This window comes from Eufriesea mexicana, unplaced genomic scaffold (genome assembly GCF_001483705.2).
Source record: "Eufriesea mexicana isolate 0111107269 unplaced genomic scaffold, ASM148370v2 scaffold745, whole genome shotgun sequence".
NCBI classification, from domain to species: Eukaryota; Metazoa; Arthropoda; class Insecta; order Hymenoptera; family Apidae; genus Eufriesea; species Eufriesea mexicana.
This window is the reverse complement of record NW_016908908.1, coordinates 1,099,437-1,124,827: the sequence shown is the minus strand read 5'-3', so window position 1 is coordinate 1,124,827 and position 25,391 is coordinate 1,099,437. Positions and strand designations below refer to the sequence as shown.

General features: G+C 28.9%; 1 protein-coding gene across 1 annotated transcript in view; it reads left to right on the top strand.

The window, feature by feature from the left end:
* Positions 1-7,401: 7,401 nt before the first annotated feature.
* LOC108546659 (MICAL-like protein 2) overlaps positions 7,402-25,391 on the top strand; it is a 144,535-nt gene continuing 126,545 nt past the window's right edge. The window contains exon 1 of the mRNA XM_017898869.1: positions 7,402-7,495. The gene's annotated coding sequence lies outside the window, so the exon portion shown is untranslated. The remainder of the gene's footprint in view (positions 7,496-25,391) is intronic.

Sequence of the window (25,391 nt, the reverse complement as noted above, 5' to 3'; positions counted from 1 at the left end):
CATGCATGGTGCGACATTTTTAGTCCCACCTCGAAATATTGCAATAGCTGCGTGCGCATAGGTTCATATTTCGCCTTATTTACGTAAAGCAGTTGGTAATACCTTCGACAAACGTTATAAATGTATTCGCTCGTGTTGGCAACATTCAACACGCCAGTACAGGTTCATCGATTGTTGCAAGCGAAGGTTTATCGCGACAATCTTTTTTCCTGGTTTTATGTTTTACATTATGTGATTCCTTTATTAGTAAAAATATACCAATTTTGTTTCATTTAAAACGCAATAAAATTTCTATGAAACACGGGTCTATTTTATTATCTGAAATCCTGTGCCACAAAGAATTAAATAATTGCGATCCCTTTTTCAGGCTCCTAATAATCCAGCGACTCTCACCCACCACGCCACCTACTCTAACTCTATTCCTAGTTTCGGTATATATATTTCTATTTCTCGTTATTAACCCTTCGCTAATTCCTCTCCTTCGTGTGGTACACCATCAAATTTCTTTACCCATTGAGTCAACGGTGACTTTTAGACCAACGAAACATCTGTTAGCAATTTTATCTTGTCTCCCTTAGTTTTCTTATTTACAACATAATTTAGTACATATATATATATTATTTGTCACACCGTTCCCCTTTCTAAATCTCGCTTACCCCTCATTTAGCAGCCTTTTCTACTCTACTCTTTCGTAAGCCTCTTTGCAACCATCTCAGATATAATCTGTATAATGAGTCCACTTCATACACACCTCTGTAATCTTTCACTCTTTTTCTTTATAAGGATAATAATTCCCCTTCCCATACACCGTTATACACCTCCCATGAGCAATTCAACGAAACATCCTCACAATACTTCCATACCTCACTTGGAACTCCATCCAGTTCTATTGCCTCGCCATCTTTGATCCTTTCGCGCTTTACTTGCTTCCTCTCACTCCAATTTTAACTCTACTCTTTCCAATTCCGTCTCCTTTCCCCTCTTCTATTACACTATTCTGTATTTTTCCTAAAAAATTCATAAAATTCTCCTCTCATTTCCATATCGTTGACTATTTCCTAAATTTATTTAATTAATTAATCATATTTCTTTCCAATTTCGTCTCCATACCCCTCTTCTATTACACTATTCTGTACTTTTTTAAAATATTCATAAAATTCTCCTCTCATTTCCATATCGTTGACTATTTCCTAAATTTATTTAATTAATTAATCATATTTCTTTCCAATTTCGTCTCCTTACCCCTCTTCTATTACACTATTCTGTACTTTTTTTAAATATTCATAAAATTCTCCTCTCATTTCCATATCGTTGACTACTTCCCAAATTTATTTAATTAATTAATCATATTTCTCAAATTGGACTTTTAACTTGTTCCTCCTTCCTTTTGCATAATTATTTGTACTCGTATCTCATTCTCTTGTAACCTTTTCTATTTCCTCTTTCTGTCCCCTAACCTCTTTGTTCTTCTTCTTATAATTCTCATCCCACCATACGACCCCTTACTTTATATATTTCCTGCGTTTCTATCGTTTCCCTAATTATCTTCATCTTTTCCTTTAATTTTTCTTCTGTCAACCTCTTTTTATTCTTTAACTCCTCCAAATGTTCTCGATGCTTTATATTGCCCAGTTTGTCCTCTGCCAGTTTTGTTTTCCTTGTTGATTTCACTGTTCGATCCTTCCTACCTTCACCCTTAATCTTTACTATTTAAGGGAGGTGATTACAGAGAGATGGTCGCATTGTTTCTTATAATATTCTCTCATTTCACTCTTACCATTTTCATCGGGAATTACATAATTCATCAACGTTTCTTGCTATAGATATTATTAGTTTAGAAATATTCCATCTCATTCTAATTAAAAGAATAAAGAGAAAAAAGTTATTTTTTCAGAAAAAGAATTTCTTTTCTAACAAAGAACAAAATTCTAAATTATTTACTTTAGATTTGAAATGCCAATCACTTGATTCTTATGTCAAAATAATTCATTTTCTTGTATAACATTAATCGCAAAATTTTATTAGAAAATAAAGAACCGTAGGTATACAAAGATGGAAGAAAAATAGGGGAATAAATGTTACATATTCTATAGAAAAATGTCACTCGTATATTTTAAACTCGTATCACTAATTTTTCAAAATGTATTAAATAAAATTTAAAAGCTAATGTCCACATATAAAATAAAAAAGGAAACAAAAGGATGGAAGAGAATAAAAAGAAGAGAGGTATTTAAACCAAAGAAGTCGCAATACATCAATACATTGTTACAGAATGTGTTAAAAGTATATTTTTTAAAGTTTGCAATATAATAACAATATTACAAAAATCATACATAATGGTGATTGATTTTTAATAAAAGATCTTTTACTTTACCATGTAAAACTGAAAAGCGATCAACTTAAATCGAAAATAATTGCAAAGATTGCAAAGAATACATTAATACAGAACGTGTTAAAAGTACATTTTTTAAAGTTTGCAATATAATAACAATATTACAAAAATCATACATAATGGTGATTGATTTTTAATAGCAGATCTTATACTTTACCATGTAAAACTGAAAAGCGATCAATTGAAATTGAAAATAATTGCAAAGATTGTAATTATGCGTATAAATAATATTCAAAACGTGGCAGGGATTATTTCCTTAATATCCGAAAACATCGAAGATTTCAAATTTACAATTTATGATATATAGGACTCATATTATACAACTGATTACCAATGCAATAAAGTAGTTGATCATTTTAAACATTAAAATATAAAACAGACGTTGAAATGCAAAACAAAGTAACTGGGTATGCCAAAAACAAGTTGAATGATCGATGTATATAATATTGATCTATACAGTCCAAGTATAACTCCTTGATATTTCATACATGATGTTCTATACTAAACGCAGCAAATCGAGTTACCAGTTCACCTATAACACAAAAGGGAAAATAGAATCTTCTAAGTATTCCAATATCATTGCAGATTGAAACAATGCCTTGTGTTGAAATCCCTTTATCGATATGAGAATTCTTGAGAAACAAAAATTCCAAAGTAACAATAATGATTTTGATAACAATACTGATAACGATATTTTTAATAAATTCAAGTAGTGATTATACAACTTAAACGTCCATCTCTCCTCAAATACAGTAAAATTATTGCTATCTGTATTATGTAAGAATTTTACTTTTGCAGGACAAGGAACATGGTTTTGTATGCAAAAAAAAAATAATTTGGAATTTCTGCGTTATCATTCATGTAGTACAGTTACATTCGTATTTTATCTAAATTATATTATATTACAACGCAAGAAATGTTTAAAGCTGTTCTTCTCAAAATCAAAAACTTGTATAAAAATTTTATTCTAAGATTTTCATCAAATTTTTGTATAAAAGATTATTTTATTTTCAATTACACTACTAACATTAAGAAACTTCATGTATTTATATATTGTTATTATCAAAAGTTAGTGTTTATATTTATAATCTAATTTCTTCAAATTATATAATAATGTCTTTGAAAATTTATAAAACTTCGTCATAAAGATATTTTAAAATATTCATCTGTCAAAGACTTTTTAATTTGTTTAACTTCTTAAACATTATTGAAAACGCGTGCTCTTAGTGTCGCATTCTTCATTATTTCATGAGAATTCGTCCAATGAATTGCTCAATAATAAATCTTACAAAAAAAGAAAAAAATATATATATAGCTATGTTATAATATTGTATAATAATCAAAAATGTATTATTGCTTATTATTGTACATTGTATATTATACATATATAATCTATATATATATACATTTCTTTTTTTTCATTGATACATAAATGCTAAAAATTCATTTAAAGAAAGCTATTTCATGCCTTGTTACACTTCTCACTGAATTTCAATGAAAGTGAAAGATACAAAATTACAATTGCAGTATACAAAAATATGAACATTATATAATTAAAAAACAATTCGACTTAAACAGTATTATTGACTATTTTTTATCCATTAAATTGTAAAGGATGCGGACGTTACGAAATTAAGTAAATACTTAATTGTAAATCTATAAATTTATAATTTATAATAAATAATAAATAAATTTGTAATCTATAAATTTATAATTATCAATTCTAGCTAATTTGATTTTTCTCCTATTCTTTTTATTTACGTAATGACGTCAATTCCGTTAATTGTACTAATTCACTAAAATATTTACATTTAGTTTATTTTCCCTACTTATAAGATAGTAATATTACATAATATTATATATAGTAATTATACAAATATCTTAGACTAATAGCAACGATTATCTTTGAACAAAGAAACGAAATAATTAAAACATGTTGATAAACTTTTATTAATAAGCGAGTCGTTAAAATTATAGTTGAAGTATTTTCATCTTATATTGTGGTTATGAGGAAGCAGTCATGATTTTAGATAATAATTGGTTTTAAAAGTTACCGAGGAAGTGACTCACATAAAGGGTATAAAATCCCTAGCAACAACGTCATTCGAATCATTAGTATGCTCTGTCTTATTTGGAATGTATTACGTGGTGCTGAACCATCAAGGCGTTGTAAAATTCTACAAAATAAATATCGAAAAAGATTCAAGAGTTTCTTTCTGAGTTTTCAACTAAAAACGAGTTTCTTAAATGGTAATGAAAATGCTGAACAATTAATCGTTTCATTTGAATTTATAAAAATGTTAATTCGCATTGTATTTCGTTTATTACATTAAATATTAATACAAAATTTCAAATATTAATCAAATTTTTATATCAACTTTCTAATTATTTTAACGTTCTGCTTTCGTGCAAAAGTGAAAATTCTGTGAAAAAATCAGTATCTTTTTATGGCCATAAAATAAAGTAGGTTTAGGTTACACCAATTCCTGCTAAAGAGCCATAAGTGACTTCAAGGTTTTGAGTCTTATTGAAAACTTCCAGTTTTTCCTCTAAAGAGCAAAAAAATAAAACACAAAGGTAAAATGCTATAATAATAAATTAAAGTAATTCTTTATAGATTGATTTATCAATTTATTATACCAAAATTAAGTGCTTAAGTTTACTTTAAAAAATTCTATTACTTCTATTAAAAATATATTACCATGTACACTTTACAATTAATTATATACACTTGTATTTGTAAATAATTGAACAAAAAATTAAAAGTAAGAATAAATTATTTTGTATATACATTTATAAGCTTTAATATGAATTCTATAAATAATTCGTAACTACATTTATAAAATTTTGCAAAAAATAACTGCATATATTTTTTTCATTTTAGTTTTCAAAACATTTATTCATTAACAGTTATATTGATAGCTTCAGACATATAAAAAAATAGTATACATACCTTGAATTTTAATTAAATTTAAAATTGGCAATAAATATTACAACATATATATTTATAACTTTCTACGGATATTTCTGTTTATGCAAAAACAGATAGCACATGATAAGATAACTACATGATAAATAAATTTATTCTTAAACGTAGATGTAATTTTGATTCTAATTGCTTAATTTTTATGTAAAATATTCATTTTACTTATGAGGACAAATAAATCTAACCGATACTTTAAAACTGTTTTCCAGTTACATCCACTATATAATTAATACACATAACTAAACATATAATCAAAAAATTATTATATAATAACGTATATATAAGTAAAACATTTGAATAAACATAGAAAAAGAATATAAATAATTAAATTAATATAGCTTACATTGATCTATCAAGAAAGTGTATGATATTTCACTTTTATTACATGTTAAAAAATGCTATTATATACATTCTTTTATAGTAATACTCTTTACTTTGAACCTCCGTTACACCTATACATTAAAGTTTAATTAGATAAAAGAAAGATAAATGTAACATAACGGTATAACATAAAGATGTTTACAAACTTATTCATTAGTTTGATTTAATATCTGTTATAATTAGTTTCTTTAAAATATTCTTTTGTTCATACTTGACAATATATGTAAAATAATACATACTTATAGATATCTTATCTACAAACACTTATGTTTTAAGGCATAAAAGTATCTTTGATTTCTCTTTACTTAAGCAATTATATATGTGAAAATTCTTTTTATATATTTGTAAACATAATTAAAAAAGTATTTTCTGGATATCTATCAATAGTTGAATTTATAATGTCATAATAATAAGATAAAATTAGTTTATTTCAATACCTACAAGTAAGTTATTAGTATAATATTGGTCATTAAATGAATAATATTTATATACTCCAACTTATACAACAGTATACACAAAAAAATAATATAATGTGTAAATTAATATAGATGCGTGTATCTTATACATTTTAAATGTATTTCAAAATTACAACTGCAATAATAATATAATACAGGCAATATTATATTAAAAATATATATATCTTTAATGTAATTATCTGTTTATTAATATTGTTACAAAGAAATTAAAATTTAAATATGATTCCCATAAAAATGTAAAAATTAATATTTATATCATATATATTATTATATATATAATATAATTCAACTATTAAAAAATAATAATTATGAAATTATATATTCGTAATACTTCTTTAAAACAGAATTATGTATGGTATTTTAAAAAATAACTAATTATAAAATATATGTTAGTAGTACGGATTAATCAGCCTTTGCATATATTTTCTTGAAAAAATTATAACGGAATAAAATGCACTTCAATGTAGAAAAAATATAAAAATCAATTTTAAATATTATATAACGACGGAAACATGTTGATACATGCGCACGCAGTTTAAAATACTAATAACCGTACATACCTAACCTATATTAACAGGTAGATTTAAGATTAGAAGCAGTATACATTATCCACACAGAATGAAGGTAATAGGCTCTTTAATTAAATAACAAAAAGAAAAATAACGGAAAATAAATAATTAAAATATTAAAGAAGGAAAAGTAAAACAGGCGGGGCTTGCATCGTATGAACAGGATAGTCAACAAAAGGATGAGAAAGAAAGAGAGAGGGGTGGTGGCATGAAATTAAGCGTATGCTACTCGTGGCGTTTCAGTCACTGGATTGCACGCATAGTGTGAGTGTTGTATCGGAGTGCTTTCGGCCGGTCTTGACCAGTGCTAATCAATGCTTTCTGTGTGAAAGTGAATATGTATAAATATAACTGCTAAAATATTGCTGATTTACTTTTGTTTCGATAAATTTGTCGTGTAAAAAATTTCTTGATTTTTTGTGTTTTGTTTATGTATATTTGTAGTACTTGCATACAACGTTAAGGTTAGGAAAATTGCTGGATAGCTAAATGTATCACGCTGTATACAAATTGTTAAACAGTAAATAGTTATGATAAACTATGTTTATTGTGTGGTCGCGTGAAATAAAGTGAGTTAAGAAAATAGGATGTCATTTATGTTTCGTTGAAGAGTTCGGCTTGCAGCTTTAGTGGCAGACGTAAGAATTGAACTGTTGGTGGAAGCAGAAACGGGTCATGCGAATGACGTAAGGTAACGGATCTCCGTATGGATAAATAATGTATAGAAAAGAACGATAGAAATAAGAGACGAATTGAAGAAGAAAAGAGATAATTTTTTGTTACATTTAAAATGAGGTTCGTTACATGGTGTTATACACGTGCTTTCGTCTGCGTTTTATTGTAATCTGTTTCATTTAATGAGAAAATTAATTTGACTTTGTGTACGTTTGAAAATTACTTTTGTTGTTAATTAAATCGATGTACATTTAAAAATAATTTAAATGATATTTATGAAATGTATATACAATATTGAATATATATCTATATATTTACTAGAGACTCAAGATACATATAATATTGAACCATATTTTATGATGTATACATGATGTAGAATATGATAGCTATAGTATGTGCTCATGTATGCTATACACTATATTACCAACTTGTTTTCTAATGTTTTAGAAGGAAAAGTATAGCTGTACGTTATGAACATTTTTCTTTTTATAATTGTTTTATAACCATTTATTATCTTTATTATGTACATATGTTTATTATATCGTCAAACTTTTTTATGTCTTAGATTGATACAGATTTATGCACTATATAATTACATGTATCTCCTTTTGCTCATAAGATTTAGAAACTTGAATAAGTATATGGGATTCGTACGATGAAATAGCATTCTAAAAATATTAATTTACAAGCCTTTTCATTTGTAAGATAAGGTATAATTTCTTATGATTAATGATTTTATGTTATTAATAAAATTTTCTTTTACATGCAGAAAATTAAATAACACTAAAGTATCGTACTAAATTTTGATAAAATGTAATACAAAAGAATGTAGTTTATGAAATAGTTGAAACTTTTTTTATAATGTATCGAACAAAGGATCAAAAGTTAAAACAAATTGATAAGTTAGACATAGTATATAACTCTTAAGTGGTATTGTTGTTTTCAATGAAGTATAATCAAGGATATTAAATAAAATCTAGTCAAGTAAACTTATTGTGCAACTTTAGATAATCAATTAAGATAATAAACTTATTTATTTCAAATCACTAAGCAAATATTTACTAATCAATTTTATTGAAATATTTCTTTTAAAATATGTATTGTATTTTTTGTGAAATATATGTTATATTGTTCTTCATATATTGGTAAATCAGTACAATCATTTTCATTCACTCAAATCTCTTTTACATTTTCCCTTTTTTTTCTTTTTTAACAAAAGCACATATCATGTTTATATCATCTTCTTTTATGTTTATATCAGTTCTTATATAATACCCGTTGTACAAATTTTAGATAAATTATATATGACATTTGCAAACATTAGATGTTTAGAACATAGTTAGCTAAAATTAGAATACCAGTAAGAAAAATTAGATACCATTTAGAAACTGTAAATTATTATTCCTGTTATTGATTATTGAATACTTATGCTTTTGTAGCTTAGAAATATTTTTGCAGTAGAGATTGATGAATTTCTTTTGTATTTTTACATGTCGAATCGATAGTTATTAATCTTAAGTACAGTTCAATAATGTTCGTTGCTGTGGCTTTGGTAAGTGTGTCATGAAGCATGCTTATAAATTTCACAGCGCAATAGTGAAAGGGAATATAAGGGAAACTCGGACTTGACCTAAACGTGGGAGAGGGGCGCATATCCGTTTAAGTGACTTTCGTCATGTTGGGCCAAAACCGAATTATGCTATAACACATATTCCTTCAAAATTTATAAAATTAACGCGAAGTATGCATATTGTCCTTATCGATAGTTTCATAGTGTATTTTATTTGCTTCCGTTCGATACCAGTTAAGCAAAGTTGAACGTCCATTGATTAAATTGTGCTGCCATGACAGGTGACAGATTCAAATTTAGAAATACAAATATACTTTTCTTATATCGATCAAATTGTATTTCTCGTTATAGATTAGTTCTTTGGAATATTCCACGTATAAATATAAAAGTAAGAAATTTTATACAAATAAATAATTCGAATATTCAGTAAAATGCATACTTTGTTTAAGTTTGAGTTATAAAAATGAAGCATATTTATTTGCATTTATTTCGATGTAGAATTTGAAACAATATTATTTGAATATATATACTTATACTTTTTAAATGTATCAATTTTCTTGTGCAAGTTATATAGAGATTATTTTGTATGTAAGCGCTTTAGATTATTTGATTTTTCTATTTCTATTGTGTATTTGTAGGTGTATAAATCACTGAATGTAAGAATTTTCGATACTTAATTAGACATATTTTGGATCATTATTTTGAGCTGTGAGAAATTGTTATAATTTTCGTTATTATTTATAATTATTTGTTGTTATACATATTTATTTCAATGTAAGATTTTTTTAGTAAATTTACTAAAACTTCTTAATCGTAATCATTGTGATATAAATCTGTGATTATTTTTAGGATTACGGTAAGCAGATCTTAACAAAGTAGGTTTAACGTTCGTAGTGATAAGATTAATAAAAATCTATTCGTCTTATCGATATACAAAAATGAAAAGAATAATTTGGTTATATGCAAGAGAATAAAACGAGTACAGTCAAACGAAAAAATTAAAAAAAAATAGATAGTTATTTTTCGATGATGAAGAATTATTTGTCGATAATAAAGAGAAATACAATGTAATTACAAATGATAAAAGATTCTATGATAAAAGGTTCTATAATAGTATTATTTAGCCACTATACTTCTAAATGTTTTACTTAATTAAATTTTGTACGATTCGTTTAATGCCTGAAAGCGACATTATAGTGGAAAAGTTAATTCTTATTAAATTATTGATAATCTTAACGATAATTACGTTGATTCCTTATTTGATCTTACTGCGAGCAGAAAAATATCGCGAGTTGATTAACAATCTTTATACTCTGTTAGTCACGACCGCTGGCATGAACATTGGTTATAGCACGATCTGAACTCAAGCGATTACAGATAAGGAAATGCGCCAGTGCTGAGTAAAATGCGATAATTTGATCTCAATCCACTTGCATTTAAAAAGATATTTAACGAATTTGCAAAGATAATTAATTTTTCCAAGATTTTCCCATATCGTTAATACACATTATTGTATGCTTTATATGTTTTTAAAGTATCGGAATTTCATTAAATGTGTAAAATTTCATTTAAAAAGAAGGAAATCTTGAATTTTAAGGAGTATTGCTACTACAGGGAAAAAGAAATCATAGAAATCAACTTTCGACTGTATAATAGATTTTTTCTAGCATTTAAGTTCCATATTGTATAATTTATTTCAATCATTAGCTATACATGAAAAATATCTACCAACCGACGAGAGGTTATATATTTCATTATCACGCCGTGTCACGTGTACAAAATAAATTAGAAGTAGTATATGAATTTTCTTTTTCAATTTCTTGGAAATAACGAAAATAAAATTCAAAAGTACTTGGATATTTTTAATTTGGACACTGTGTAGAAAATAAATCGTTTAAGTGTCTTCTAAATAATATTGAATTTAATATTATTTATTTTTATATAGACATTTTTTAATGGATAAAGAAAGATTTATAAAAGTACAAGTTTTCTAGCGATAAGTTTGGTTAATAAACAATTATAAAGAAGATTCGTTGGAAAGGACTAGAATTTTTGGCATAGACTAGCGACGAGTCGATACTTACAATCCCAAAGACGAAGGAGTGGGGGAAGCTTGCCTCGAACTCGACGGTCAGGCCTTCGTTGGAAGAGAGGGGAGGGTCACGAGTGATGACGGGAGAGAAAGGTGGGGGTACCGTCTATGATCCGCGAAGGAGTCTTCCACTTACGGATTTACGAATAAAGGAAAAGATTTAAGAGGTGTCAGTAGAATCTACGAAGGAAAGCCTCTACGCTAATTAGAAAATACTTGAAGAAAACGAGTCAAATTTTAGTCGGTAAGGTATTCGGAGTACAGGAAGGAATCAAATTACTAAAAAATCGAGAAGTTCGCATTCTTCTGAGCTGTTCGAACTGTTTAGCGGCTCGCAAAACCGAGTAGCTCGAATTGTTTCGAACTGCTTTCATACGTGTTACGTGGATACGCTGCGTCCGTAAAGGCGTGTTTCCATGTAGGCAACATTTAGGCAATATTTATTGCCGCTTGTTACGCGTTACCTAAATGTTGCGTAAATGTAGCCTAGATGGAAACACGCCTCAGGTGATCGCCGCTCGTCTAGTCTTTTTATAAATACACCGATTGGTCTTTTCGATCCGTTCAAAACAATTCTAGCTATTTACTCGATTTCTTTGAGGTGCTCGACTTTTGCGTGTTCTGGCTTCGTACTGGAAAACGAGGTTCAGCTCGGTTTAAATATCGATCTATTCGAATATTTCGGTACCGAAATATCACATCTATAATTAATGGAAGCAAACCTGAATTTCAGGAATAAACAGTATAATTATTTAAAAACTTTAAAAATAAATGTGTATATATAAATGTACGTATATACAGTGGTATCACAGAATTGTTTGATAAGTGGAAAATGTGACACAGATGAATGAAATAATTAGTTAATAAGGAACTTTTTGAGTTTTTCATTTCAGTGTAGGTACGTAATTTATGGACCAGTGTAACAAAATTTTAATTAAAATTTGAAAAAGGAAAATGTCTTAACAATTCCGTACTTGTTTTTACGTGACAAAATTATTCATGCTAGGAATCGGTAAAAGAAAAGGGATCTATAATTTTTACATAAATTACAGTTATTATGAAAACAGTGGATGAAATAATATGTTTAGCTGTTTTGAAAAACTAGTTAAAGAAAAGTGTTCTGAACACGGTAATAAAAATTCCATCTCAGTTGTCTGACCTAAATCTAACAAATGTAGCGTGGAATTTATTGAATATTAAAATTTATAAATATTGCATTACAAGCAAAATTGCAGAATATATTACAAAAGAAGTAGCAAAAAGTAGATGTTTAAAAATAGTAATGAGATAAGTGTCGAAAAGACTTGCTATAGTTATTATAAAGCAAAAAGGGTATTACTATGATTAAAGCAGAGAATATTAAGAGTATTAATAATATTAATATTATACGAAAGAATATTAAGAATATTATAAAGAATATTATTATTAAAGCAAAGAATACTAATTTTGTTAAAATAATAATATCTATAAAATTATAGTTATTTAATAATTTTTTGACGATTAGAACGAGTCATAGTAAGTTACTTCTTCGTACTTATGAACAACAATTATAAAGAATATATAAAGAATATTATATTAAGAATATTAATTATAATTTATTATAATTATAATGATTAATTATAAAGAATATTATTATTACAGGAAAGAATACTGATTTTGTTAAAATAATAATTTCTATAAAATTATCGCTATTTAATAATTTTCTTACGATAAGGATGAGTCATAGTAAGTTATTTCTTTAATATTATTATGAAAGCAAAGAATACTGATTTTGTTAAAATAATAATATCTATAAAATTATAGTTATTTAATAATTTTCTCGCGATAAGAACGAGTTATAGTAAGTTATTTCTTCATACTTATGAATAACAATTTCCCAAATTTCTGTAAATATTTTGTCATATGACTTTATAAACTATATATTTCCAGGTTAAAAAATTTCCAAAAATTCTTTATCCATACGTTGCTCCATTCGTCTTTGTCACATCCTCGATTGGGTAATAATTTTGTGATTCACTGTATAACTAACGACTGAGACATTCGTGACTTATGCTTAATCTTTTATTCGTCAGATTCTCCGAATAATATTAAGATTTCCCTGAAAAATGTTCTTTTTTATAAAAATATTAAATCATTACCTGTTCGACTAGAATATTTCGTTTCTTCGTTTCTACATGTTCTTTCAAATTAAAAATTTTTTAATACATTTCGATATCTCTTGCGTAACATTAACTTTCGAAAACTTTCAGTGCCTACGTCTGCCTGAACATCATCATTTGGTATTTGTCATTTTTTAAATGCATGGCATTAGAAATGTAATCGTAAAACTGTGATATCCCACTTACTTTTAACCACCAGATATCGCAAAATGTTTTATTCTTCGAGTTTTTAAAATGTCTCGATGCATGTCACTAATCCTTAAGGAAAAACAAGCTTTAATTTATTGCAAAGCTATTAATTTAGGCTAAACTACACCTCATTGAAATATTTTTAATCCAAATTTATATATTTTTGGTTTGAAATTTACAAGGAGAGTGCAGGTCCTTCGGATCATTGATTTAGTTGAAACTTCGAAGATTTGTAGATTTAGTCATCCAGTTCAAGAAAATGTACCGTTATAATGGCAACAACTCAATAGTTTTTGAGATATTTATGATTGAAGGCTTATTATTTTTAACTAGACATTTTTTCCGATATTAAAAATCGATATTAAAAATTAATAATAAAATTCCAAAGTCCCTAAATGGGGATCGTGGTAGGTAATGGATTAATTACAGATTTATTTGGAATATTTGTCAAGTACCATTGTGGCCTAACGGCAACGTCTGAAAATTCGTACCCTGGTGGCAAAACTAAACTGTCAGGCGTACCAAATATATTTTTGGCGCCGAATGGTGCACGCAAAATTCCAAAATTTTCAAATGGGGAGTTTGGCAGTTAATGGGTTAATCATAGATTTATTTTGAATATTTGTCAAGTGCCATTGTGGCGTAACGGCAACGTCCGAAAATTCGTACCCTGGTGGCAAAACTAAACTGTCAGGCGTACCAAATATATTTTTGGCGCCGAGTGGTGCACGTAAAATTCCAAAATTTTCAAATGGGGATCGAGGCAGCTAATGGGTTAATCATAGATTTATTTCGAATATTTGTCAAGTGCCATTGTGGTGTAATGGCGATATCCGAAAATTCCCATGCTGGTGGCAATTTTCTATACCACCGATGTTCATACTCCCGAAAACTTCGATACCGAAATCATCTCATAACATAAAGCCCATGTAGAAGCATTGCACCTGGAAATGACAGCAGATGGACGCAAGAAAACGAGTTCCTTACACATTTCAAACTTTCTCAAAGATATACTTCTGTAACAAAAGAGAAGACATTTGCTACTGGATAATCATGCGTGTCATATATTCATCCAAATCCTTGACTACTGGTCCAAAATTGCTCGTTTGACCAACTACGTTAATTTATATGCAGGTCATTACAAGAAGACATTTGTACCAATTTTCATGTTTAGCCCATTAGCTGCCACGATCCCCATTTTGGAATTTTACGTACACCACTCGGCGCCAAAAATATATTTGGTACGCCTGACAGTTTAGTTTTATTCTATATACATCAGTCAATATTGTATGCAGCAAAAAGTGTGTATTCTTTGCTTCGTTTCCATACAACAAGCGAACAAATTTGAAATTCGCGTGTAAGTTGAACGGAACAGAATTGTCATATTCGAAGCATTATATTTTTCGTTTGGTTTTTATATTATAATGAAACACCGTGCATAAATATGTAATTTAGAGGTTATAGTAACGATTTGTTACTTACTCAGTCTTTTGCTTTTTATTGAAATGATTTTATTGATCATTTTATAACGATACCCATTTTGGGACTTTTCCAAAAATATCAAATATTTTCAAAACAAAACATAATTTGAATATAATTATACTGTTACACAACCTTTTGCGCATATATATAATTTATCCGGCCAAAAATTTCGGGAAAAGAAATTTGGCAGTTAATGGGTTAAGGCAATAATAAAATACTCTAATCATAGAGTAGTTGCCCTTATAATGATATATTTTCTTCAATTGGATGATTAAATCTACAAGCCTGCGAAGTTTCAACTAAATCTGTAACCCGAAGGACTTGCACTCTCCTTGTTGGATTAACACTAAACGTGTCAAGCGGGGTCAAATGACCCCTTTCAAAATTTTTTATAAATCGTTCATTGCTATTTCTTTCGCTTCAATGTTATTTCTGACTTTCTGTAAATTCTCATATTATCCCATTGTTTAATTTCTCGCTTTCCGTTTTTCTCTTAACTTATTTTTCACCGAGAAAAATTCTTTGCATATCTTATGTACCATGAAGGGTCATTGACCCCCTATGGTAAGAATAGGTTGTATAAAATACCGGTACGTTTAGTGTTAAACGAAACCCGAAATGCCATTATTGATTTTAATTTTTACCTATTTTCTGTTTTTATTCAGGATTTTAAATCCTAATGAATTATCCAGTGTTAAAAGTGTCGATGATATTTTTGATATTTTTAACACGAAATCTCAAATATATACACTTGTGAAAAATTTGAAATTAATTGTTTTATCAGCTTTTAAGAAATCGTATTATTTTTTAAAAAACAGAAACACGATTAAATTATTTTTCGAGTAACCTATATGGTGACCATAAAAATGTTTCGTTACTTGCATGTGCTTAGCTATTGCATTTCAAGGTCATATAATAGACACATCCCTTTTTCGTAAAAATTTTGCACAACAACAAATTTTGATTGTTTATTTCTATCCCTGTTTCTCTTTTTCATAGAATCGACTCGGTGCTCGTTAGGATGAATTCGACCTTGAATTTTCGGCAGATATATTCCATAGCTTCTTGACCTATAGTTGTGCTCATTTGCAATGTACGATACATGGTACATTTCACCTAATTTTTGTTCGGCTCGAGGAATGTTCCTTTTTTGAATTTACTTTCGTTTTCCTAGAACCATCCGAGTAGCTGTTAGTAAACACTGCATGTCCTTTCATTTCGCATTGAATTCTTCACTGTTCAATTTATGTTTGCTAATATTATATTATTTTTGCTTAGCAGGAACTGGGTTTTACCTCCATATCGGTAACATTTTTGGAATATTCACTGCCTCCAGAATCACTATCGCTTCTGATGGTGGTTTCTCAGCTGTATCAGTCTTTCCTTTCTCTTTTCTGATAATTTTTCTTGTTATTTCATACACTGTGTGAGATCCTTTATAAATATTGTTGAAGGAAGTATAAAATAAAGAATTGTTTAAATTTTGCCTCAAGTGCGTCATTTAAAACAATATATTCATCCCTTTCCATACGAAATGTAACACTCTTGTAACAAAGGCTGTTAGAGCATTTATTTTAAAAGCTTTTCCAGTTAGCGGATAAGAGTCAGTGTGTTTAACTTCGCACACATTCGAGCACGATAGCTCGCACGATTTCTTCGCAAAATATTTCGGAATCTTTCTGCGAAAAATTGAATTTATTTTCTTTAAATCGAGGAATGCAAATGTGTATTATGTTTTACACGTTTGTGCAGAAGGTTCAGAAGGATTTAATTTAATTTAATTTAATTTAATTTTAATATTTAAGTATTTTTTTTTTTTATTGATTTTACGAATTTTACAATTATTTCCTCAAATGGGAATTATAAGTAAAAATGATAGCGTTATGAGGAATATGAAAAGCAAATACGTAAATCGTTGCATCAGTTGATAACTTACAGTCTGTACAGTGCAATGATGGAGTTTGAGTTATTTAAATATTTAAATATTAATCCTTTGCACTCGAGAGATGAGCTTCAGTCAGTATTTCATAAAATTTGGAAGATCGCTATTAATTAATATGTAAAATTTGATGTAATGTAACAGTGTGCAAGGTATCGAAATCAAATAATTTTACAATTTTATTATTATACAATTCTTTATTTACTGCTCAGAAAATTATTGCCAGTTTTTTAGTAGAGAATCTTTGAATTTCTACTCTTTGCTAGCCAAAAGTCGTCGAGTGCAAAGGGTTAATTATTCTTTCACGCTATTTTGCTCGTATGTTTAATAATTAATGTTAAATTTACGTATGTTTTTATTGGCAATTGTTCATATTGAAATCGTGGAAGTAATATTCAAAGTTGAGAATTCAAATTATTATTTGAAAATATCGTGGATTTTGGAAGATTTAGAAAAACTTTTCCTTTCTTCTTTTGAATTTCTGAAAAATTCAAAAAGTTGAACGTGAAACTAAATTTGATTTATTTGGAAATTTGACTAAATTTAAAATAATTTTGTTTAAATAATATATGCACAATTTATTCGTCACTTTTTTGTTAAATGTTAATTTATTTTCATATAAATTTATTGTAAATTGAGGATTCAAATAGAAAATGCGTGCATTACAAAATTTTTCCTTTACAATGTAACTGGGCATCTTTAAAATTACTATTCAGATGACATCGTTAAAAGTATGATGAACTTTTACAGTGTATTTGTAGTTACTTCAATAGCCTATCTATTTTTAGTAGAAATAGGATAAGTATAAATATAACACGGTATTAATCATCACTGAAAAGAAGTTAAAAGGCTGTTATAATCTACATTATGTTCGATTGATTCAAGGTCACGAAACCTTCGATCACAACACAATCGAATGAGAATAATCAATACAGGCATTGCGAGTAATTATACGCGATACTAATCACTATTTACTACTACTACAAGAAATATAAAAGGATTATAAATGTTTAGTATAAAAGGTTTCTATGGTACTTATTATTATGGTATTGTATTATGGTATTTTTAACCTTTTGCACTACTTTATACTACTACAAGAAATATAAAAAGAGTATAAATGTTTAGTATAAAAGGTTTCTATGGGTATTTATTATTATGGTATTGTATTATGGTATTTTTAACCTCTTGCACTCCTTTATACTATCACAAGAAATATAAAAGGAGTATAAATCTTTAGTATAAAAGGTTTCTATGGTATTTATTATTATAGTATTGTATTATGGTATTTTTAACCTTTTGCACTCCTTTATCGAGTTTTTATCACAGGAATTTACTATGTCAAGTTATACTCGACGTTTTCCGATTCTTTATTTAATAAACAAGGAAACAGAAAATAATTAACTACCCAATTACTTAAATTCCAAATATAAATTACAACAGTATTCGAGAGCTATATTTAATATAGTCAGCAAACAAAATTCTTTAAAATAAGTAGCAGTCGAGGAACTGTCCTGTGAAGTAAATTTCAAAGAAAATACTTCAAAAATTTGTTTTCTTTTTTTCTTCCAAGAGTCTTTACAATTTGTCCAGCAAGGACATTTGTTAAAATGGTATAATCGGGTTTGGTTACTTAATGCGTAGAAATTATCCCTGTGGATAATATCTGTTGAGACTTAACCTCTTGAGCACTACGAACCCATATATGCGTTCTCACACAACCATTCGATTTAGGTATGAACGCATATATGGGTTCTCGCATAGCCATTCAATCTGAGTTATGAACGCTGTATAGTTGTATAAAATAATAATTTTGTAATAGTTTACAATTAGTTTAGAATACTGCCTAAACGTGCTTCGTCGTAAAAACTAGGTTGCCCATCGCTCAAAGGGTTAATGTTGTTAGGATAGAAGATCCTTTGGGTGTAATACTTAACCCTTTGCACTCGACGATTTTTTGGCTAAAGAAAAGCAGGAGTTCAAACATTTTCTGCTATAAAACTGAGGATATTTTTTGGAAAGAATTCGTATAATAATTAACGCATAGAATTATTTGATTTCGATACCTCGCACACTGTTACATTATTTTAAATTTAATATATTAATTAATATCGGGCTTCGAAATTTTATCAAATGGCGACTGAAGGGCGCCTCTCGAGTGCAAAGGGTTAAAATAGTGGGCAGTTATTGGCAAGAAAATTGGAAAATAATTCGGAGTGCAAAGGGTTAAGTGATAAAATTCGAAGAATTTCTTGTTTCACGTATGTATATGGTAGTTCTGGAAGAACTTTCTATATTATACATTCCTGAGAAAGTTGTCGCTTTGAACAACTTTGATTGGTCAACATGATCATAGAGAGGAAAGTGTACTACCCCACAAACATGCTTGGAAATCTATAAATATTGCCAACTCTGCATTGCCTGCTGTTACTCCTTCCGCAGTACGGTTGAACTTTCTTATCAAACTGGCGTGTGAATTACGACTGCTGCTTTCCTACCATGCTCTTATTATACATTTACACGTTACACACGCTTCCTATACTGTCCCTGGGAACACAGTCATGAGTATTATTATCAAGATATACGGAAATACTCTGACCCATTTCATTTTCATATTATTATATTCTATCTTTTCCTCATATTATATTACCTTTACATTTTACTTTAGATACAGTGTTATTTTTCACAGTTTATTATACCCGACGTTATCACTTATTAAACTGTTTATTAACACATTGAGCGCCGGCGGCATATGAGACATTTAAAGCCTGAGCGCCGGCCTCATTCGCTTGTTTCCGAACAACGAGTAGCTAAAGAAAATATTTAAAACTTATACATTTTCTTAAAATACTATATTTTCATTGCATATTCGTCATTCTGTGGACATTTCGCTATTACTAGAATCGTCGGAATCACTCGAATATCGTAATGGAACAGCTCTTGATATTCTCCTTGGACCCAAATCACTATCACTGTCCTCGACTCGTATGTCAGAATCTTCCGAATGTATCGAATAATCTGATAGAGGGTCAGCGATATACTCGTTAAAAACTACGCTCATATTATACGGATAAAAAGTTACAGAATAATAAGACTTATTATATTGTTCAACGAAAAGCGTAAACCTACGAAAGGGGTACTAACTAAGGAATACACTGCTCGAGAGTGATTCTCGCTTTGATTGTTTCTGAACCATCGTATACGTTTTATTTTCGGAGTATAACAAACGCAGATTGTCGCAAACGTGACAAGTGAATGCAAATTGACGTGTAAGACATCCATACGAGCAAAAGAAAATCCTCATCATCGTGAGGGCGAGAGTCAAGTGACAAACTTAGAAACCTGCATTATCGTGGGACCGGCGCTCAAGCGACAGACTCAGAAACCCGCGTTTTCACGGGACCGGCGCTCAATGTGTTAATGATATTAGTTTTAACAAAGATTTCCACTCCATTACGGATTATTATTTAGTACACATTGTCACACGGAATAGATCGTTCACCCATACCTCGGTCGGATATACTCGCATACACGCGCTTCTTTTGTTTTTCAGTTTTGCCATCCATCCACATTCATTCGTCACCACGCTTCACCTCTCATTCACACCAATTTAACCCCTTGGCTACTATGGGCGCCTGTAGGCGCTTAGAAATTTTGCGTTTGTGACACGGAGGACGCCTATGTGCGCTTAGAAATTTTGTGTTTGTGGCACGGAGGACGCCTATGAGCGCTTAGAAATTTTCCATTTGTGGCACGGAGGACGCCTATGGACGCTTAGAAATTTTGCGTTTGTGACACGGAGGGCGCCTATGAGCGCTTAGAAATTTTCCATTTGTGGCACGGAGGACGCCTATGTGCGCTTAGAAATTTCGTGTTTGTGGCACGGAGGACGCCTATGGGCGCTTAGAAATTTTCCATTTGTGGCACGGAGGACGCCTATGCGCGCTTAGAAATTTTGTGTTTGTGGCACGGAGGACGCCTATGTGCGCTTAGAAATTTTGTGTTTGTGGCACGGAGGACGCCTATGGGCGCTTAGAAATTTTCCATTTGCGGCACGGAGGACGCCTATGGACGCTTAGAAATTTTGCCTTTGTGGCACGGAGGACGCCTATGTGCGCTTAGAAATTTTGCGTTTGTGACACATAGGGCGTCTATAGGCGCTTAGAAATTTTGCGTTTGTGACACATAGGGCGTCTATAGGCGCTTAGAAATTTTGCGTTTGTGACACGGAGGGCGCCTATACGCGCTCGACGTAGTTTAGCTTTCTGACACGGATGGCGCTTGTTTTCACAAAAATGGCGCACATCGTATCTCAATTCCTGCCGTATAGTACGGCCGCTACGTATCAAAATCTGCCGTAGTCAAGGGGTTAAAGGCTAAATATTCCCACATTTATTTCATTGAAATATATATATATATATATTTTAATTTGTTTTTACATACATAGAAATTAATCCTTTGCACTCGAGGGGAAACCCTTAGTCGTCATATGATTGGTAAATATCGCTTATTCTTTGAAAGATTTTACTCGAGTATTTTATTTCAATTATTGAAATTTTGATAGATATTTTTAGTTACCGAAATTTATTTTATTAACGTTAATATTACTTACTAGTAATGTTATTATTACTGTTATTGTTGGAGTATGTAATTTTATGAATAAATGCACCTAGTTGATTTATCGATTAGGCGTTATATTTCGACTGTAGTTACGTGACGACTATTATACCTTTATGCTCGAGAAGTGACTTTCAGGCGCCATTTAATCAGATTCTAAGTTATCGATTAGGCGTTATATTTCGACTGTAGTTACGTGACGACTATTATACCTTTATGCTCGAGAGGTGACTCTCAGGCGCCATTTAATCAGATTCTAAAGATCGATGTTAATTAATATATCAAATTTAAAATTACCCAATTGTGCGTATACGATTTCTTATTTATCGTTTTAAAAATATCGTCCACTTTATGGCAGAAAGTCTTCGAGTGCAAAGGCAGTTAATTATGAATAAAAATATATTCAACATAAAATATAAAAAAGAATAAAAGGATATTAAACCAATAAATATTAGAAGTATTTGGAAACCTATAATTATGGCAACGATAATCAGAAAATATCTATACAGAATGTTTCAGAACTACCATTTATAATGTAGAAAATTGATTATAAAAATCGAAATTAAAAGTGATTTGTAGTATAAGAGAAATTTTATAAAAGAAAATTTTCCTTAAGTTTGAGAATCGAACAGGTATATACTGGTATATTTGATATTGGGTAAGTAGATTTTTAGACTTAAAAACATATATGATTAATAACTTTCGTAGGAAGACATTTAAATATTGGAACAGAAGACTTTATTCAAAATTTATGTTTACAAGGAGTGTAAATCGTTAATTTTATTTTTATCATTTTATTTTCACGTAATCATTTTGAAACCACGTTTATTTCGAAACATTTCCTTTTTTCCTCTTTTCAAATCGCAGACTTTTTCTGCGGAGAAAAGGAAAGGGAAAATTAAATAAACTTAATTTTTAATCTGTTTTGGTCATTATAATTTTTAATTTAATTTTAATCAGTAATAAATTAAAATCCTTTATTATGAAAAACAAAAAGATAGATTTGGTATTGGTGTATAATAAATATGCGAACAAATATTTTATTCTAATGCATAATGTATAGTGAAACGTGAAAAATTGCTTAATACACTATAATGTTTAATTTTTAAAATTAACTGTTTATGTTTTGAATATTAATATATCGATATATTTATGTGTAAGGACATTTTCTTGAATATTTTTTTCTTTTTTTTTTTTAAGGAGATAGCGAGAAAAAATTTTATATATTTTTTGGGGAGAAAGAATTTTATACATTTTTTTGAGAGAAAGGATTTTTTTTCACTTAACGGTGGTAAATCTCCTAAATAATGATAAATCGATGTATTTCTTCAATTTTTTAAATAATAATAAACTAGCGTGTTGAAATGAGTTACTCACCTAAATGAAAATTCTATTATTAAAAAAAATCGAATTCTTTCTTGAAATTTCAAAGGAAATTTCGTTCCTCTTCTTGGTACCCAACAATTGGAAATTTGTATCGAAATATAAACAATTCGGTTACTTATATCAACCGATATACACTTACCTATAAATCATCGGAACTCCAATTTAAAAATTAAATTTATTACTATATGAACGTCTTAAATTACTTATCGTACTAATACAAATATTTGTCGATAAATAAACAATTTTCCGATAATTAAAAATAAATTCAGAAAAGTCAGACATTTTTAAATTTAAAAATTAAATTCCTCGAATATTTTTTAAAATTATTTACAAGATTAAAATAAAATTTTGATATAATACCAATATAGACTTAACATTTAACTGTTTCTATAACAATATGAGCAGTTCACTTAGCTACTCCGGATAATAAACTTTTACCTACACCTACGTTTATTTTGTCGAATATCATTTAAACAATTTTCTGTATCATAAAGTGTCCTTAAAACGAAGTAAGTCTAATTTCAGAAAAGGATTTGAATGGTACGTATGTCTCATTTAAACACTTGTATAAGGTAAGTTGTAGTTAATTAAATAACAAATAGAAGCATAGCAGAATTTTGCAACAAAATTTTATTAATTAATAAAATTAATTTGTTAAAATTTACAAATTGGCTGTAGACAATTCTGACAGCAATTTCTGTTATTTATTTTTCTATGTTTTTAACGCAATCTAAAATAAAAAGAATGCTAATTGTAATACTCCGCATACTTGTACTTCGATGATTGCATTTCACAGGGTTTAAATGTTTCGCGATGATGATTTGAGACGCGTTTTACATTGGTTATTGTGAAATTAATTCACGATTAATCGAGTTAACCCTTTGCGCTCGACGACTTTTTGGTTAAAGAAGGGTACGAGTTGAAAAATTTTCTGTTATAAAGTTGATGGTATTTTTTGAGCACTAAATAAAAAATTGTATAATAATTAACACATTGCGTACCACCCACGAGTTTTCTCGTGTTTTGCGTGTTATCTCAGTACCACTCACGAGTTTTCTCATTTTTCATCGGTCAACTGTTATAGACCTTAGATGTCAACAATACTGTCTTGTCAAAACATGCGATCCCTGGCGGCATGTTTTACAGATTTCTATCCGGCACGGAATGTGTTAACACGTAGAATTTTTTAGTTTCGATGCCTCGCACACTGTTACATTATTTTAAATTTAATATATTAATTAATATCGGGCTTCGAAATTTTATTAAATGGCGACTAAAGGGCGCCTCTCGAGTGCAAAGGGTTAATAATGCAGTAGGGTAAAGGTAACTCGTATCGTGATTTTTAGATAGCTTTATATCGTAACTTCATCAAAGAAGTGCAAAATATTTATGGTAATAATTGAATAATACAGTAGGATTTTGATCAACCGATTTAATCGAGATGGATGCTCTAGATAAATCGAAAACCTAGATGAAATAGCTCAATTTTAAATTCTAATTCATTTAATTCGTTAAATTAAATTCTAAATTCTAATTTAGTATTTTCTAAGCTAAATTAAGCTGCATGTTTAGTTAATATTAATTTATTATTTTATTAATATTAATTTTGTATTCCTAAGTGTTTTATCACACCGATTTATTATCGTCGTAGAAGTAGATGTTTGTAGAAGTAGAAGGGAATTGCAAAATAGTAAATACAAACGCCTGTAAGTAAATAGGAGATTCTGGATAAGATCTGGTCGAAACTATTTCAAACAATAATTTAAATCTAATTATTTTAAGCAATGTTAATTATGATTTAATAAGTAAAGTATCCAAATTGATTTTATATTCTTTATCTGGTCATTAAAATAGTAAATTGAAAAATTATTTGTGAAAATCAGGTTTATTTCTTAGTAGAACATTGAATTTTTAAATAATATTAAACATAAAATATTGAACAATAAATGGAGTAATAATCGTAATAATAGTACTACTAAGAAATAGTAATAATACAACGCTGTATATTAAGTAACTAATTTTTTCATTAAAATTTTATAACAATTGTAATATGTTTCGTGATATATTAAGTAAATCATTTTATTACAAATCCGTTAATTGAGCCGTTCACTGCACAAATTGATTAACTCCATAAAACAAAAAGTGGAGAAATGCAATGAAATAATGTATATTGTTTTTTAAAATTCCCTTTATAATTTAAATCGAAATAAATATCGTAGAATGCATAAATGCAAATGTAACTTTCATCTAACGGTATATAAAATTTATAAGAAAAAATAGCCAAAAGGTAATCGTTAGTAATGTTACCATTTTTATGTTACTGGAAGAGTTAATCGATTTGGCAAGTGAAAAAAGTAATAAATTTAAATTTTACTAAATTTTACTTAAATTCTGATAAGACGGCACTAAAAAATTCACCGTTATCATTCGTGGCTTGCTGGTGCATTTGAGTTGCATTATTGCAGTGATTTACATTAGAGT